This window comes from Grammomys surdaster, unplaced genomic scaffold (genome assembly GCF_004785775.1).
Source record: "Grammomys surdaster isolate TR1022 unplaced genomic scaffold, NIH_TR_1.0 229, whole genome shotgun sequence".
Taxonomy (NCBI): domain Eukaryota; kingdom Metazoa; phylum Chordata; class Mammalia; order Rodentia; family Muridae; genus Grammomys; species Grammomys surdaster.
Genome location: NW_021604674.1, coordinates 1,468,132 through 1,476,357, shown reverse-complemented (window position 1 = coordinate 1,476,357; position 8,226 = coordinate 1,468,132).

The window sequence follows — 8,226 nt, the reverse complement described above, 5'->3', positions numbered from 1 at the left end:
CTAAATATAAACACAACCAGGAAAGACCCATGTGAAGGGCTTCCCCGGGGTCATATCTTTGGCTGTCATGTCTGCAGATGACAAGCATGGGTTCCCTTTGAGTGCCAAAATGTCTCTCAGTGTTGGTGCCTGTACTTGCCTGCTTGGCACTGCCAGGGAGGCTGTGATGACAGAGCCTTTCAAGGACTGCAGAGGTCATGTTCTCTTGGGTGACCCTGGACCATCGCTGTATTGAGACAGACAGATGAAACGGGAGCCAGCAGTCTAGCCAGAGTAGAGGAGGCCATCATGGAAATGAATCTGTATCATCCTGCAACATACAATTTGGGTCTCAAATGTTCCCTAGCACCTTGTGCACAGCATTCTTAGTGCCCAGCTTGCTTCTGGGAGGTGACAGAAACTCCAAACAGTCAGGCCCAGTAAAATGTGTGTTTGGCCATTTGGGGTACACCCTAAAATAGATGAGTTGGGGATCCCAGTCTCTTCCCTTTCCTCTCTGTTGCTTCCCCATCAGGAAGTGAACAATTTAGGTTCCTCCATCAGGGAATGCTTCCTGGCCAGAGGCCCAGAGGCCCAGAGCAATCGGGCCAATTGACCATGGACTGAGACCTCCAACATGGAGCCAAAATAAACCCTTGGTCCCCATTAGGTTGATTTACTTCAGATATTCGTGGTAGTGCCAGAAAGCAGACTTAACACAGGTCTGTGAAAGAAAAACATGCTGAGAGGACTGGGGTAGGGGAAAACGAAGTTTCAGGGCACTTCTTGGGATGTGAGATTCCTCCTATCTTTGAGTGATAGAGATTTCCCATCAGAGGGTCAGGGGTGCCAGGTTTCGATCACCAGAAGTTTTATGGAGGCGACACAGGAATCTGCCCACAGGCTTGAGCACCCCTCCGCTGCCCCACCCCACCCCACCCCACCACAGTGTTCTGAGAATAGTATTTGGTCAAAAAGAGTAAACCCTCCAGGGTGAGGTCAGACACTCGATTTGGAGTGTAGAGAGCAAACACAAGAACAGGTTTTAGAAGTGGCAAATAGATTGTGCCTATTGCTGATGTTCTGGTGTTTCCCAATAAAGTTACCAATCAAAACACAGGTCTCTTCACTGAGGCCAGGCTTCCTGACACAATGGCAAGCACATGACCAAAACAAAATCCAAAGATGACTTCACTTTCCAGTGAAGAGAATGGTATGTTGAGATCAGGAAGTAAGTCCTGAGTATCTTGAGAATTTGCCATATGATTTTATAATAGCCTGCCATTATCAGCATGTTCTAAGTCCTAGGACCTATGGGTATTCTCTTATATGGTGAAACAGCATGTGGATGTTGTGATGGCTACTCTTAATTGGGATCCAGAAATGGAGGTTTCATTTGTGAGGGATTTCTTTTTTGATTCGAGCTGTTTCCAGAGAAGGGGCTGCAATCACCAGGAAAGGCAACTTCTAGGCAAACTCAGCAGATCACAGCATTTACCACACACACACTATGGTGCATCTTCCAGGACATGTTCCCTGATTGAGTTCTTGCAACAGAGATGTAAGGGAAATTTTCTTATTGACCCTGCTTTCAGGCCATCCCAGAACTTGCAAGTATCAAGCCCCTGTATTCCTTTTAGAATCCTGCTGACAGCTGTTCAGGGACACCTTGAACAAAGCTGCTGACATAACTGGTTTGGTTAAGTGGTTTGGTCTTGGACTGAGGTTTGAAAATAAACCTCCCGATGGACAATTTGGAAAGGTCTCTGAGACAGCCCCTGAGTAGATTCCATAGCCCCTTGCTACATGCGTTTGGATTGTTTTGGCCTGGTTTTCTGGGATTCTCGCTGTACCCTGGTTGATAAACTAAGCTGTGTAGAAAGCACAGGCAACACAGAGCCAAACCCTGTCCTAGGCATCACACCACACCAAGCCTCAGCCAACTCTGGCTTCACACTTTGTTGCTGAAGCATAGGGAAATGCAGGGTTGAAGTTGATTTCCAGAGAGCCCTTCTTTGTCAGAACAGCCCAAAGCAAGATGAAGATCTTTGATTCCAGCCTCTGTTGCTCTAAGTCCTGCTCAAAAGCCTTCTGTGGTCATATAATTAAATTCAACTGAACGAAATGTATTGGTACAATAGTTACTTGGAGTCCCCCAGGGACTCAGAGTCACCACACTCTGAGCTGAGTCTGGTATCTGAGGGTCTGGGGTCTTGTCTTACTTCTGCCAACTATTACAAGTGTAACTTTGAGCAAGGCACTGAAATGGGCTCCCCTGTACCATGCATGAGTTGCAGTAAATTATTGCAGATTTATCCCATCTTTAGGTTTCAGAAATCTGTGGTCCCCCTATAGGCCCGAGGGTGCAGAACATAATATGTATTTGTGTAGATACAGGCACATTTTAGCATCTGTCTGGTTGGAAAAAAGCCCCTGCCATTGGATCTCTTTCAAATGACTAAGTGTGTGACAAAATAGTACTTGTTTGCACTGATTGCCTTACCCCCCACCTCCTAACTCTACATTTACAGTCCCTTGTATTACAAACCAGTCTGCCATCAGTGACTGAAGTTTCCTAGGGGGTGTGCATGGATATGTACTACATCTTTTGTTTTGTTTTTAGATCCATGGGATCATTTCTGAAGTGCAGCAGAATCGCAGAGTAGAAAGTTCTGCTAACTTATTTGTCAGGGTAATTGTGTTGCGATTTGTGCCAACTATTTACCCTGTGACACTGGCAAGCCATTTAATCCCAACGTGCTTCTGATAGGGAGGGAGGCCAGTCAAGGTCAGCCTTGCTTACCTCGTGTGGTCACCTTGAATTTCAAGCACAATGGGACTTGTGAAGGTTATCAGAATGAAAGCTGTTGTTATTAATAATCATAATACATAATAATCACAATACAATAATCGTAATTGGCAAACACGACACAACGTGTAAAAATGTATTCCCATCATTCATATTTGTTTTGGGGAAAAAAATCTTCCCTGTTTGAAACAGAAATTTTCCGTCAGCATATAAACATAGTCAGTAAAAGATTTATCGTGCCAGTTTCTGATGTTCCCAAGAGGATGTTTCCCAGCAGTCAATGTTGCTAAAATGGTTTGCAAAATCACCAGCTCTTAGCGACTATGCCTGGTCCAGAAGGACCCAACCCCGGAGGACTAATGCTTTTAACGGGCACCACAGGTATAAAGAGCAGTTCTTGTAGCCTACCTTGTCTTGTGCCTGCTTCTGCATCAGGACACACAGCCCTGTTAGCACCCCTAGACTACAATTTTTAGTCATGTGGCTCTTCCAGTTACAAGGATGGCTGCAAATGTGAATACAGTTTCAATCAAAAAAAACTCCGTTTTCCTAATTCTACTCTGCAGTATTAGTCCTTCTGGAAGAAGGGTTCTTACTGAACCAAGCCCTCAGCTTAGCTCCATGTCTATTTTTTTCTCATTTGGTCTTTCAGAAAAAATCTACCCATGAAAGACAAAAATGTTGTGTCCAGAACTGCATCATATTTTTCTCTGATTTTATTTATTCTTATTGGTACTTTTTGTTTGTTAAGACAGGGTCATCTATATCCAAGGCTACCTTTGAACTCTTTATAGCTGAGACTAACCTTGATCCTCCTGCATTCAACTTCTGATTGCTATAATTACAGACGCATGCAATTATGGCTGGCTTATGTGGCACTGGAAATCACTATGTCTGCTTTATGCCATGTTAAGACATTGAACCGAGGGCGTGACACACGCTCGCAAGCACTCTACAGACTGAACTCAATCCCCAGCTGTCTTTGATTAAAACTAAAATCTTAAATTCAAATTCTCTTGCCAAAGATGACTGAAGTGACATCATAGACAAGCAATGACTTCCTGTTCTTGCTGCAGCTTGAATGTTCCTGGAGAGAGTAGAGTGAAGGAAATGCAAACCATCAGATTAGAAGGGCTTTTGAAAGCTCTGCTTTTATTTATTGTTTACCCTAGTCTCCATTTCCCTCTCTCCACTCTTGGAAAATAACTGCTGATCAACACCGTTGCCTGGATAGAAACAAATAAGTGTCTTAGGTCTGGAGGGCCTGAGCTGGGCTGTGCTCTGTCATCCTAGATTGACAGATGGTCTTACATGCCACAATAGATGGGCGGGGTTAGGATCTGTTGTTATAGAAACCAGAGTCCTCTGGGAGCACACAGGTAAGAGCAACAGATCTTTGGGAGCAGTGCAGATAGAAAGGTTTGGAACAAAGCCTTGGAATTCATCCCAGAATGACAGGCAGACCCATGAACAGTGTGACAGGGGAACTCAGAAAAGGTGCCTGCTCTCTTCTTTGAAAGGATAAAGCCCTGTCTTTCTTCCCTCCAAGCAGATGTTAGCTGGCAGGTACTCACTGCTCTTTGGGCAAGACAGCTTTCCAGGTGTCTGTAATTGCACAGCCAGCAGGGTCAGGTCTTCTGGGAGCTGTTTGACAGTCCTAATATGGCTACTTGTGGATTCTGTTTCTCTGCAGACCATTGGCCAACCAGCTTCATACGGTGTCATGTAATACGTGGATCCACTCCGGTTGTTTTCCTGGTGTACCCTACAATCATATCAATACGGAAACATGCTCACATAAGTATCATGCACTCTCAGAACTCCAGCTGGTAGCCCTTGTAGACATTGACATTTCTGAGCTCAAAGGAGGTTTATATTTCAGAAATACAGAGAAAATAGCTTCAGAATGTTAGGACTTCCAGGCAAACAGATAATTCATCTTAATGTTGGATAGTTGCTAGGCTCACAGGACTCTGGGTTTGAAAATGAAGCCCTATCTTTTTTCATAATACCCACCTCCCTTGATTAAGGCTATTTATTTTTTAGTCTTCCTGAGATTTGTCACAGGGCACTGTTTCAACAAAGCCCTGCCTGCCAGCAACCCTAAGGATGACATTTGCTTACACACTAGTTTTTTCATAGTGTATGTGAAATGTGTAATGCACCAGACAGGAATAAGTCCAGCAGGGATGGCTTCACTAAGGTCAAGTTTTCCCCCACCTCCATCCTTTCTATGCTACTGGAACAGGACCAGGAGCCTTGACCTCAATTGTCAACATTCTTTTCCAGTGCACGTCTTGTAGTAGAGTTCTTCAATCCATGACTTGAAAAAGGCAGTAGGAATGGCTAATGGGGGATGATTGACTCCAGCTGTGTCATCAGAATTCTGTCCTGTGTTATGGTTAACTCTGACATATTACTATGTCCCCTAAGCTGTAAATAATATACAGAGGAATCCATGAATCAATTTCCACAGCCTTCTTGTCAACAGGAAAGTAAATGTCTTTATCTGGTCCTGTTCAAATCTCCCTCCCCTTTTCTTCTTTGGCTGTCACATAACATGCAGATGATAATACTTCTACTTTTTGCCTAGCCAATAGATTTCTGGATTACAGTAGTACAAAATGAATAATAGAGATAAATGTAGAACCTCACTGTGGAGAAAATATATGTAATGACTTCTAGAAAACTTATTTATAATCAGGATGTGCTTCTCTGTACACACATGTACACACACGAGAACATGAACACATGCATGTGCACACACACACACACTGTACATTTTCTTGGTGAAACAGTGGTCTCTGGGGGGGATTAATATCATTTTTCTTTTCTGGTTGACTCTTCAAATGCAAGGATTTTTGTCAGCACCGCAGCTCAAATAGTCCACTCAGTGTTTGGGCAGGAAGGGCTTGTTCACTTGTGCTGAAAACTATTTAAAACCATAGCTAGGCAATTCCATATATTGCTATCTTATGATATCTGTGAAAAAGCGACACGTACAAGAGTGTGCATTGTTTAGAATAACACACGGTTCAAACCATGTACACTTCACCAGAGGGGGGAACCTGCCAATGAACTGTGGAAAACCATGCACTGGCAAAACTGCAGCCATGAACGCTGGAACCCTGATAGACTGATAATGAACATTTTCCCCAAAATTTCATTAAGTTAAAAAAGCAAATTGCAGAGCAGTGTGTGAAATACAATACAACTTGTGTCAAAAACATTTTTTGAAAATTGCAATTGCCTGGGAATGCATAAAATATCTCTGGAAGAATTCCAAAATTTTGATATTATTGTTTGCCTCTGGAGAAGAAAATCTAGGGAGGAGGTTGCTGTTTGTATTTTGTATATTTAAAACTATATGGCCATCGTGACTACCCCAAATGAAGGAAAACCCAAATGAAACATGTGGTTTGATCAGGTTTGTGTTTTGGATGCATTTATTTACTTTAGTAAAACATACATAACAAAAGTCATCGTTGTAAGCGTTATTTAAGGGGAAAATATTATTTAAGGTAAACAAAGCTGTATGGAAATGGCCATTTTGTCTTTCAAAGACAATATCCTATTTTCTTTCAGAGATGTTTAGTTTCTTGAAGTTAATATCTTTCCATTTTTAGAAAGCAACAACTATTTTCCGTTCTTATAGTGTGTATTCATTCAATTGGGTTCCCCACAAAATAAAAATCTGAACCTCCTGAATTTAAATTTTAGTATTTTGAGTAACTAAAAACCACTCGAAACCTTAAAGTTTCTATTTTAGGCTAGACATGGAGCACATATGTTCATAGTTCCAGTACTTGGGAAACTAAAAGAGGAGAGTCACAAATTAGCAATCAGCCTTAGCTGTATAGTGAGACCTTGCTTTCCAATAGATAATTTTGAATGCCTATTTTTCAATAGCAGCCCTGAATGTTAATGGTCTTGATTCTCTAATCAAAAGATCCAGACTCACAGATTGGATCCAACTATTTGTTGTTGTGTTGTAAGAAAACACACTTCACTAACAAAGACAAACACAGCCTTAGATTGAAAAGATAGAAAAGGGCATTTCAAGCAAATGGAACTTTAAGTATGTGCTGTTTATCCAACAAAATAAACTCCAAATCAAAATCAGTTAGAAAAGATAAATAACCACACTTCATATGAAGAAAACAATTCATTGATAGCATATTATAATTCTAAACATAGATTCACTGAGCATTGGGTAAGGCTATTTCATAAAACAGACAGTAGTGAACACAAACACAATTGTTGATTTAAACACAATAATGGTGGATCACCACAATATTTCACTGTCACTAATAAGTCATCCAGAGCCCGTTCCCCAGAAAACAACAAGTAAACATCAGAGTTAAATGACTCTGTAAGTCAAATGGACTTCCTTAGCAATTGTTTACAAACTATTCCAGTATAACACTACAAAATATACATTCTTTTCAGGCTATGGGACATTTTCTAGTAACAGACTACATTTTAGCAAGTCTTAAGACGTCAAAAAAAGTGAAATAATTTCTTGTATTCTGTCTCATTATAACGGAATCAAACAGAGATAAACAGTAAAAGAAACTTCAGGAAATATATAAGTTCATGGTGATTGAGCAACGCACTATTCAGTGAGTCACTAAAAACAATCCTGGAATGAAGGGAAGCAAAAAACACAAGGTACCAGAAACTGAGAAATATCATCAAAGAGGCTCTAAGGTTACAACTATAACTGTAAATGCCTACATTAAAAACAATCAAAAATATTAAGTAAATAGCTTAATAATGCACCTCATTGTCTTGAAAAATAAAAAGCAAATCAGACCACATATCAGTAGGTGGAGATAAATAATAAAATCTGGAGTCGAAATTAATGAGGCAGAATGAAAATTATAGAGAGAATCAGTGAATGTTGGCAAGAAGGCTTGGTGGATAAAAGCATTCGCTATCGAGCCTGATGGATGAATGGAGTCTGAACCCCACGACCCACATGGAAGGGGAGAACTGATCCCACAAAAGTGTCCTTTAACCTCCACACAGGTGACTTGGTATTATTTTTATCTTTCTTCCCATTCCCCTCCCTCTCCTTCACCTTCTCTCCTTCCCTGAATATAAAAGAATCAGTGAAACAAAGCATTGGTTTTTGAAAGATAAGCAAGATTGACCAACTCTTAGCTAAACTAACCAAAACAAAGAGAAAGAAGATCCAAATTAGACAGACAAGACCCTCATACTGGTGCACGCCTTTAGTTCTAGCACTTAGGAAGCAAAGGTAATGTATCTCTGCGAGTTTGAGGCTAGCCTAGTTTAAATAGTGAGCTCTAGGGCAGCATGAGCTACAGAGTGAGACGCTGTTTCGAAACAACTACAGCAAATAAAAGAATATACAAATTAATAGAGATAATAAGAAAGAGTTACAACAAATACCAACAAAATTCAAAGGACTG